Source organism: Canis lupus, chromosome 29 (genome assembly GCF_048164855.1).
Source record: "Canis lupus baileyi chromosome 29, mCanLup2.hap1, whole genome shotgun sequence".
Lineage (NCBI taxonomy): Eukaryota > Metazoa > Chordata > Mammalia > Carnivora > Canidae > Canis > Canis lupus.
The window spans coordinates 4,001,800-4,012,243 of NC_132866.1; positions in this window are offsets into that span (position 1 = coordinate 4,001,800).

Genomic DNA, 10,444 nt, shown 5'->3' on the forward strand with positions numbered 1-10,444 from the left:
GTCCTTCGATGGCGTAAGATTTAAGCAGAAGGAGGAAGAGCCTACTGGGGACCCGGGGACCCGGGGCCATCACACGGTGGGGAGCGCGTGGTTCTCCCAAGAGCCGCATCTGGGGAACAGAAAGGATGAGAGCAGAGGCTCCAGGGGCCGCAGGGCACAGGTCCTGCACGGAGCCCTGTCCACGGGGCCAAGCACATGACGGCAAGGCCCGGTCTGCCCTTGGTTCGTCAGACTGGGAGCGAGCCCCCCGCGTGCAGGCTCCTCACGGGCCCTGAACTAGAAGGCAGAGCAAGCCAGCCCCAGCCCCTGCCCTGGCGACGCTGACCGTCCAGCCGAGGAAGCCAACAGCGGCCAGAAAAGTGTCATCAGGCTGTGACACTAGAAGCATGAGATGTGGGTCACACGGACACACGTTTATAAATCCAATTGGGGGCGGGGGGGCAAAGAGAACCTCCAGCCCACGCATTGCAGCGAAGCATGGACAAGTATTCACCTGTTGTAGCTGCAGGTTCCGTGGGTCACCAGCAGTGGTTCCATCCAAATAATTTGCCCATTACTAGGGCTGGTGGAGAGCCCTACAGGCATACTCGGAACGTGATGATCCTTCTCTCCACACGAAATGGAGCCGGAGGGTAAAGCCCAGGACATGTGCAGCCCCGCGTTACGAGAGCAGCTCCGCGTCGAGGGTTTCCAGGTGATAAAAGTGAAGCCCTGAGCCTGCGCAGGGCCTGCCGCTGGATGACCCAGCGCATCTGAGCACTCTTGAATCTCATGGGATTCTGAGGGATTACATGACAAAGGCCACCCTCATCCTCCACGCTTACCTGTTACTCTTGCAGGTAAAACCCAACCAGTCCCTGCCATTCACTCTCCCGCGAGCACTCAGGCCTCCCGCTCTCTGGGGCAAAGTCCACCGGAGGAGGCTGGGATGTCTGTGCTGGCAGGTCCTGGTTCCCAGAGAGACCCCGGCAGGCTCTGAGGTGCTCACTCCAGACTGGAAGAAGTGTGGTGTCCTGGCCCTGGGGCTGGACCACACGTGGGCCGTAGGTAGGGTAATGGGAAGCGCCTGGATTTTACTTCTGGCTCCAAGTGACTTTAGCCAGGCTTGCCTTTGCTGGCCTCAGGTAACTCATCTGCCAAGGAGATTGGATGGGAGGCTACAGAGGCCATCTCAGGCCCCCCCGATCTTCGGTATAAAGACTGGCTCTCCATCCCAGAAGGAAGCAGCCCCTCTTTATGCACCGAGATGAGCCCAGGATTGCTTGCTCCATTTTCTGAGAACACAACCGTGAAATCCCATTGGGTCGTCTCCATCATTCCCCCAGGTCTTGGGAAAGCCCAGGCCTCAGGATTCCCTAGACAACCAAACACATCCTTGGAGATGGCATGCCACTGCTGCATGGGACTTGGCGTTGGCATTAAGAAGACTTTGCTTCAGACCTGAGCTCTTGCAGGTTTTGCGTGATGTGACCTCAGACTAGTTATTTCACCCACCAGCTTCCATGCCCTCATCAGCATGTTGGAGATGACAGCACTAATGCCAAGGCTACTACTTGTGATCCCTGGGAGTTTCGAACACAAGGAGGCGCCTAGCGTGCTTTCAGGAATACAGCAGGTGCTCACTATTAGCTAATAAAAAAATGATCATCAAGATCCAGCTATTCTCGAGAGTTTCCCCTGATTGTTTCTACTCTACTCTCATGACTTGGCCTCCTCAGAACTTGCTATCCTGGCCCGTACCGTGGACCATGCACAGGGCACATCCCACCCAGTGGCACCCACAGCACCATTGTTTGGTTGGTCCCTTGGCTCAGCTGGGCTGGGCATGTGCTGACAGCAGGGAGGTACCTAGCCTGACCTCAGTGTAACCTGCTTGAGGCTTCAGCCACTGGGAAAGCCATCATCATGGCAAGGAAAGTTTAGACACTGGACCTGGCTTGTAATAGACCCTCCATCGAGTTTGTGGGCCTCTGAAGGATATGTGGGGAGTGGGCATTGCTGCTTTGTGTTGGTCGCAGTGAACACAGAATAACCTCTCAGCACAGACAGACCCCATGTCTTGAAAGTGTTGACCCCTGGAAATAAAGCATTCTCCTGGCTGAGCACAAGGCGAGGATGCTGAGCAGAGGTGAGCTCGGGAAGGCCCATCACCCAGCCTCAGCGTGAGGGTGCTCAGAACCTGCAGAGGGACGCTTCCCTAGATGCTAGGCATCTAAGAGTTACTAAATAAAAGATAATGTTGCAGAAAATGAAAAACATTTCTCCCGTGTCATTAACGTCAGTGACTGGAGTACTTAGGATATCGAAACTGCTCAGAACTCCGCTCCGTTCCTATCTGTCACAAATATTTTGGCAGAACCATCATTAGCCAAGCTCATCTTCAAAATATTCTGGGTCAGATTTCGTCTTCGGTCCCACATGGGAAATTTCTACTTTCATCAAAGTGTGTCAACGGCTCACAGATTCACTCTCACACGGCAGAGTTTCAATTAAAGGTGGCCTGGGATGAGAGTCCATCTTCTTCATGATTTTCTTGGGATCATGATAAAGCTCGAACCCTAATACGAGCTTCTGCTGTGATAGAAACGCTCTGATGTGAGCTGTCTGGTGTGGTGGTCAACTGAACACTTGGAATGTGAAGAGCTGTGATGGAGAAACAGGATTTTAAATTTTGTTTAATTTTTCTTAATTTAAATGTGAAGAGCCACATGTGGTTAGCGGCTGCAGCATTGCATAAATGCCACCGTAATCTGCATTAGGAACGGCAGCCGGAGTCCTAGATTTTAAAGCAGAGTTCAGGAGGACAGGTGTCCAACCAACTGGGTGGTCACCGTCACAGGTAGGTGCCTAGCACAAGGGCAGACACTCTATGGTCCACGTCACACACAACGTTTTGGTTGGCTCCAGAAAGGACTGCTGATGACCAGAAAAAATACCTTTAAATCCAACTCATGAGCATACCTTGTCCATCCTGTCAAGAAATGGGATTTACCAGAGACGTACTCAACAGATACCGGTACGTGTGTGTGTTCCGCATCCTTAGACCTTTAAAACTGAAACACAGGCCACCGAGTTATCCTCAGATGAAAAGCAACAAACACAACAAAATTTCATCCCAAATTAAATGCGCGAAAACTATTTTCATGATTTTGAAGAAGATCAGAGGAAATTAAATATGAATTTTGCATATAAAAAAGGCAACATTTGCAATCCCACAAAAACACGTCCAAATGAATTCGTGGCTCCCAGCAGTGCCCAATTTCCCAAGGGCCTAGGTCCATTTTCTCCCATTGAAAATCCCGTAATAGCTTTGGATGAATAAACGTCGGGGGACGCCGTGTGAGACCTAGCAACTTTTCTCTCCCTGTCATCAAAGGTTGGGGAAACTCTGGCATAGAAGTGGAAGCGAAAGAATGAATCCACCTTGTCTAGTAAACCCCAGAGAAGTCAGAGAGAAAAAACATCTGTAGCCTATTAGCCCAGTGGTCAGAGCAGGGGCCGTGAGGGGGCTTCATAGGGAGCTGTGTTGGAAAGATCATCCAATTAACTTCCCTCTTGTTGGTGGCACTGTGAGCTCCTTAATCCTGGGGCACCCTCGTAAGAACGCGGCCTGGGGCTGGGGAGCAGGGGGAGAGGCGAAGAGCTGCAGCTGACCCAGCGTGATCCCACTCCCCGTGGGCTAAGACCAACTAAGGTCAGCTCAGAGCACACAGGGCTGACCAAAAGGAGGGCATCCCTGGGGAGGAAGAAGGGGAGCTCAGCACCCCACCGTTACTACAGCTGCAAACACAGGATCCAAGCAGAGAAGCCCAGAAACCAATGTGACCAGAACAATCCCACACAAAGTACATGCTCTGCTTTGCACCAAACTTTAATCTTTTCCCCCAGGCGTCTACTCAAGGAGCATTATTTTATTTAATTTTTTTTTTTTTTTTACTATTAATATTCTGCTCTCAATGTTCCTGCAAAGCAACTTCCTGAAAGAAAGAATGGACTTACCAGGAGGACTCATTTGTCTTCAGCACCTGGGCTGTTTTAAATTAGAGAGCACCCAGCATGGGGAGCCGGTGCTATTTTAATCATTTCAATGTGTCCAGTGCTGGAGATGAACTCAAAAGGTGAGTATTAAAAGTAGTTGTGGAATTCAGTCATTTCACGAATGAGCACGTAATAGCCAAAGGCAAAACCGGAAGGCAACTTCACTTCCAATCAGTGTTCCCATTTTATTGAAACCAGATTGGAATTCCTGGAAGGAAGCCTACAGATCACATCTTTAATACTCATTTTCATATACTCCAGTAAAACTGTCAGGGAGAATCAGTTGTTGAGGGAGGCTTCCTGTATAATTTACAGATGTGCCTCCCGTAGCCCATTATTTAGACCCGAAACAGAAATATGTTTTTGATCAAGCTCGGAGACTTCCTCCCACCTGCCCAGGTGTCCGTGGCTTTAATTTGTCGATTAAGGCTGGCCTTTGCCCCCCGTGCTGACCCGCCACACCAGGGACGGTAATCCCCACACACGCGGCCGCAGAGACGCCGCCCCCCGCCTGGGCTTCGGGGGGAGACCCGGGCAGGGTGCAGGACTCTGGGGCATAGATCTGGCTGCCCGGGGCCGCCTCCTCCTCCTTCCTGATGGGGGGAGAGGCTCTTGGGAAGTCCCCGGGGTGCCCAGCGCCGGGGCAGGAGGCCGCATCCCCTGCCCGGAGACCTGCCTCACCCTCCCTTGCTTCTTTATGGACTGGTCAGGACAAGCTGCGGTTGGTACCCATCATCCCTACTCTTTCCTTTTTTCCTACTGAGTTCTGAGAAAGCCCAGTCCCTTCCATGGGCTGTTCTGGCCTGTGGCCTGCCCAGGCCACCCACGGAAATGCTCAGCATGCCTGTTTCTCATACCTCTCCGGCCTCCTTTCCAATCTTCTATCTCCACCTTGTAAGACATCATTTTGGAGAGTAGGGATCTCAGGTGTGTGGACAGAGAGGTCCTCGAGCTCTTGAGCTGCCGCTATGGGGCAGGGACCCTGGAACAATGGTGCCCTGGCATGGCCCCAGCTCCGGGCACCTGCCCCACGGCACTCCTTTGGGACGGAGGAGGTCTGGACTACTGACCTACTGATCTGCTCAGCTGAGGGATTTTGGCTTCCAAACAGTGGAGGACTTGTCACTGTTCCCAAGCCCTGGCTTTTGAAACCTGTATTTTTAAAGGAGGGAAGAGACCCCACATTAAATGCAAATGCACCTGAAAGAAATGAATGTTGTAGTGTCTAAGACCAGGAGTCTCTCCTTCTGAGACAGCCCAGCAGGATGGGAAGGGTGAGCTTGGGAGCAGACTGCCAGGGTTCCAAGCCCAGCCCTGTGACACATGGCTGTGCCACCTCAGGCAAGGACTTCCTTCACATCAGATATGTTAGTTTATTGATCTGTCAAATGGGAGTGAATATGGAACCACCTTACATACTGGTAGTGGGGACGCACCAAGGCGGTGGACCGACCTGCTCTGTACCTGGGAGATAAATAGCTGTCATCGCTGTTGCAATTGTCCCAGAGAGTCCCCCACCTGGGCTGAGACCTGGCTGGACAGGAGGGGTAGGGCTGCCCCACTATGTCAGGCAGGTCACTGGCTCATCACCAGGCTAGTTCAGTCTGGGCACAGCCAGTGAAGAGCCCCCAAGTCCATTGTTTCTTGGGGGGCAAAAGGCCATGAAATTGTCTGTGGAATCCCATAGGAACGAACCTCAACGGAAGGTGAGAAGACCTGAGTCTGGTCTTGACCCGGCCTCTGAGGCTCCAGTTCATCACTGCAAGGTGGAATTTGCCATGAATCCTCCTCCGCTTGGATGCCGTCGTTGACATGGGATCATGTGTGAGCTCGCAGAGAACAGGCGCACTGGCTGGATGTGCAGAAGGGGGAAGGGCAGGGAGGCCCAGTGGGAGCTGAAGGGGGCTTGGTTTCCCTACATCAGCTTTGTAGAGAGCTGGGCTTTTCCTGTTGCCACCTTAAGAATCTACACACACACACACACACACACACACACACACCCCATGATGGTAAGGCAGGAAAACAGCTAATGGGAGAGCACAGCCTAAAAGATAAGATCTTTTCTCCAAAAAAAAAAAAAAAAAATGAACCAATATAATCATCAGCATGAGAAAACCAGAGTGGAGGTGCGTCACACGCCCGTGAGTGGGACCCACCACCTGAGCGAGTGCACGTTTCCTGGGAACAAAGCCCAGAAAAGCCAATAAAATCCCTACATCCAGGTGGGTCCTGCACAGAGTGCAAGGAAAAGCATCACTCACATCAGATATGTTGAAGTTTGTTCTTAAAAAGCTAAAGCCCAGAAGGTTCTCTTTGCTCACAGGCTGTACCTTGCAAGCAAGTGCTGAGCTCAGTGCGAGGAACGGCTTCCCCGTGTGCGTGGAGGGAGGTGAGGCGTGCGCGAAGATGCAGGAGGAGGTGCAACAACCAACCCCCGGTTGGTATATAGCATTCACTCCAGCACATTGGGTTGACTCGTGTTGCCGAGTCAAGGCTTCCAAGGACAAGTCACATGTCCTCGCATCTAAATAGCCGGTGGTGGATGGCGGCAGCAAAGTTCTGTTTGCCTTTTACCTTCCGCCTCTCGTGGAGAATCTACGGATGTCACCTGCTTCACCTGAGGCCAAGATTGTCCTGTGCGTTCTCACCGTCTCCGGCCAAGCCATCACCCACCGCCCAGCTCCCCACAGGCTGCGTCCCTGAGCCCAGTGTCCTGTGACCCAGACAGAGAGATGGGAAACGCCTTGGTCACAGAGCACGACCACTAAGCAAGAAGAGCAGGGACAGGAGGACGCTCTTCCTTTACTTGACAAGACTCCCGGAAAGTCGGAGAGGCTGTCGTCATCGGTGGAAAAACAGCTTGTGGGGCTTCACACTTCTCTGTCACACCCACGGGCACCCACACACCCTCCCCCCGCCGGGGCGCGCACGCTTGCAGGGCACGGCAGCCATCCAAATATGCACCTGCTGAGATTCAAAAGGTCACAGAGTCTCATTCTTCAAATGGTTCTGGTGTTTTCCATGTCAGAACAGGAAATGAGAGATAAATTATGGAGCTGGTTGGAACAGGCAACGCTGGGGACAGACTGGAGGCGATGACCTGGGAAGAGTGCCTGCAGAGCTCGGAAGGATGTCCAGAGCCACTGGACGGTCAGGAGGGACGCTGGAAACTGCTTCCTCAAAGTTCATTCACGCTGAGACCCTCTTCTTGCAAGTCCCCGTCATCATCCCCAGACCTCGAGTTTCCCTTTAAGGTTCCCCATTAAACTCAAAATGCATCCAAACGTCAACGTGAGGGATAGAGTGTGAGCTCCAGAAAGCCCTCTGCCCAGTAACCTACTCCCCTCCACCCCAGAAGGTTAATCCTTCAAGGTCACACGCAGAACAATCCTGTATTCCTCAGCTAAAGCCCTCAGAAACTTCACGGTCCCATTGAGGATGTAACGATCCCTTTTAAATTCATGCTAAAGTGTAAAGGGTTGATACTGGATTCTTTCCTGAGAACAGGCCTAATAAACAGAGACAGCTTGCCTCAAAAGGAAGGGGAAGAGGGGTGCCTAGTCATTGAGCACCTATTATGCCCTTTTGACACAGCCCTGACCTCTGAGAGGGTGCGGAGTGCTGGGAGACTAATACAGAGGTGCCCAAGACCGAGGGCTACGGTCTGGGCACACCACAGTGCTGTCGGAGTAAAGCCAAGACAAGAAACGTGGTCACTGCAGGGCCTGCCGGAGAAAGTGGGGAGCAGCCTTCCCCTGGGGCGTCCACGGACAGCGGTGGCTTCCCCAAGAAGGAGCTTGGTTCTCCTTGAATGACCAGAATATTCCTTCCTTCTGGGTCCCCAAAGCCTCACCTTCCCAGAGGAGAGCTGGGCTGCTTCTCTCCCTGGGCTTTTGGGGGAAACTGAGGGACTGTTTCCAGAGCCGTCAGAAAGGGCCCCAGCCCCTGGATCCTGGCCAGGCCCAAGGCAGGCCGGACCGCAAGCAGCAAGCCAGATAAGCAGCAATAAACTTCTCCCGAGCTGGGCATTTCCTGGCTTACGGATTGGCCGAGGCACAAAAATCCTTCAAGTAGACGGAAAAAATAGATGTGCCCGTGGGTATGTGGTTTTGAGGTCGCCACGCGGATGGACAGAAACAGGCCACGGAAGCCCCGAGGGCCCCCCATCAATGGCATTTACGGTCTGTGAAGTCCCTGGGTCCCCGGCCGCCGAAGTGTCCCCTCTCCCGGGAGCCGGGCCGGGGCCGGTGCGCGTCTCCGGACGCTGGCCTTTGTCCAGCAGAGGGTGAGCCCCCCCCCTTCCCCCGAGACACAGGGACGGCCCGTGTGCCCAGGAAGAGAAGACATCCCCGGTCGCCCAGGCGGCGCGCACTCTGGCCCTTTCCAAAAAATCCTGAGAAAATGCGCACCAGCAGCACATGAGGGGGAGGGGACGATGACTAGTTCACGACTCCACCTTAATTGTGCAAAAAAGTTCGCTGTCAAGGTGACGTCCGTTGTTTGGTCTTCAGTTTGCAGCCCTTCCCATAACGACGGGAAGGCTGATACGCGGCGGATGCGTTTTTAGGAGGCTCCTGGCAAAGCCCCCGGAGGCTGGCCGGAGCGGGGACGGGGCGGGAAGGGGGCCCCACCCGCGCCAGCCGCGCTGCCAGAGCAAGTGTTGCGTGAGATGTGAAGGATGAGCGCGGCGCCGCCGAGCCCCGGAGCAGGTGCTGCTCATCGCCGGCTGCAGCGGAGCGTGGCCCCGGGCTCGGCGGGCCGCAGCCGGCGCCTGGCAGCCCCTGGCGTACCTGCGTGCGCGGAGGCACTAATGAGAATGGATGTGGGCCGATTAGCCAGCCCATTTGGAAAGGCGCTCGGTGGCCTGCTTGGGCAGGGCGCAGGCGCTCCTCGGAGGGGGAAGCGGGGACACTGGGGTCCCCGGGGGGCTCTGGGCTGTCGCCGGCGCCCGCCCCCCCGGGGCTGGGGTAGGTGGGCGCTCTCGCAGATGGCAAAGGCGAGCCGGGCTCTGAGTCTCTTCTGAACTCGGCAGTGCCTGCAAGTGACATTAGTCCCTGTTTCATAAACAAAAGGACATGTGGCTCACGGCCCACTCTTGTCCCTGGGAAGCCCCCCTTCCCCTGCCGGTCAGGCTGCTGGAATGTTCTTTCCTTGCCTGGTGGCGCGCTTCGGTTCCCCGGGCTCACGGGCCCTCCGCACCCACCGGCTGCTGTCCTTGATTTAGGACACAGCCCGGCCAAGAGTCAGCCTGCCTTGGTTCCAATTCCAGCTCCTTCGCTCACTGGCTGAGCCTCGTTGGTGCAGCCCCTGAGCCCCTGGGAAAGGCCCACGGCCTTAAGTCCCTGCGCGGGTGGGGATAAATGAGGTATGGCAGGTAAAATTCTCAGCCCGGTGCCTGGCCCTCCTACAATTGAGAGGTGTCGGTCTGAGTGTGCTAATAACGCAAGCCAGTGTTGCAATTACTGTCAGGCTGCTGGAGATCAGGCCCAGGGGACGCAGCCCCGCTCTCCCAGAAACCCCTCTCCCAGGATGGGGACGGTCACCTCGCCGATCAGGTGCTCAGGGCGCCCAGAGAGGCACGTGGCGGCAGGAGCAGAGGGCAGAGCCTCGGGAGTCCAGGAAGGCCTCAAAAGGGAGGGTCGTTGGAAAAGCATCCAGGGACCAGCCGGCTCTGACTCCAAGAGGAAGTGAGGAGCTGGTGCTCCGGGCAAGGACGCAGCTTTTGTGGAGACGTCTGCCAAGCCTGGAGAGCTCAGCCCACATGGACCAAATGGAGGGCAGAGGTAGGGCGTCCAAACAGGTGAGCCAGGCAGGGGAGGGGCCTCTCACTGTGGCCAACAATAATGACAAAGCAAGCCGGGTCCCCATCCCAGTGCCAAGAGGCTCCCCAGCCCAGGAGGCTGAGCCGGGGGGAGTGGGGGGTGGGGGTTGATCCCTTTAGGGACATCCTGGACCATCCACTGTGAGGCCTGGGCCCCTGGGAGCTCAGCTTCCTCCCCCATGGAGTAGAACAGCCCCTTCTTTTAAAAAAATTTTTTTATTTATTTATTCATGAGAGACACAGAGAGAGAGAGAGGCAGAGACACAGGCAGAGGCAGAAGCAGGCTCCATGCAGGGAGCCCAACATGGGACTCGATCCTGGGTCTCCTGGGTCAGGCCCTGGGCCGAAGGCTGCGCTAAACCACTGAGCCACCCGGGCTGCCCAGAACAGCCCCTTCTAAGCTAAAACTGGTGATCAGTTGTTGGGAAAGCAAGTGGCATCACCAATTACCAAGAGATGGTAAATCACCTCTTATGTGCCTGCGACTCTAACCAATGGGGCACACGACCAGACCTTTCAGGGATGGCCCAGGAGAGGGCTCTGAAGAAGCCCATGTCCACGGGGGTTCAGGTTACTCATACGCGC